This window comes from Anser anser (genome assembly GCF_964211835.1).
Source record: "Anser anser genome assembly, chromosome: 1".
Taxonomy (NCBI): Eukaryota; Metazoa; Chordata; class Aves; order Anseriformes; family Anatidae; genus Anser; species Anser anser.
The window spans coordinates 36,450,777-36,451,233 of record NC_139720.1 but is presented as its reverse complement, the minus strand read 5'-3'; the positions used below and the strand labels follow the sequence as shown (position 1 = coordinate 36,451,233).

At 54.3% G+C, this 457-nt stretch overlaps 1 protein-coding gene and 1 long non-coding RNA gene across 3 annotated transcripts in view; one reads left to right on the top strand and one right to left on the bottom strand.

The window, feature by feature from the left end:
• SRGAP1 (SLIT-ROBO Rho GTPase activating protein 1) overlaps positions 1 to 457 on the bottom strand; it is a 150,840-nt gene that overhangs the window by 124,162 nt on the left and 26,221 nt on the right. The window lies entirely within an intron of this gene.
• Positions 1 to 457, top strand: part of LOC310893037 — a 49,456-nt gene that overhangs the window by 30,910 nt on the left and 18,089 nt on the right. The window lies entirely within an intron of this gene.

Below are 457 nucleotides of genomic sequence, written 5' to 3'. Positions count from 1 at the left end.
GTGAGGCCTCACAAGGGCAGAGCAGGGGGGCACAATCCCCTCCCCTGACCTGCTGGCCTCTCCTCTGTTCATGCAGCCTGGGATGTAGTTGGCTTAATGGGCTGCAAGCGCACACTGCCGGCTCATGTCAAGCCTTTCATTCAACACAGCCCCCAAGTCCTTCTCCACATGGCTGCTCTCAATGAGTTTTTCTCCCAGTCTGTACTTGCACTTGCCCTTGTTGAACCTCATTAGGTTCACATGGGCCCCCCTCTCAAGCTTTTCCAGGTCCCTCTGGATGCCATCCCTTCCTTCTGGTGTATCGACTGCACCACTCGGCTTGGTGCCAGCTCCACACTTGCTGAGGGTGTACTCGATCCCACTGTCTATGTCAATTGTAAAGATATTAAACAGTACTGGTCCCAAGACAGACCCCTGAGGAACACCACTTGTCACTGGCCTCCACCTGAACATAGAG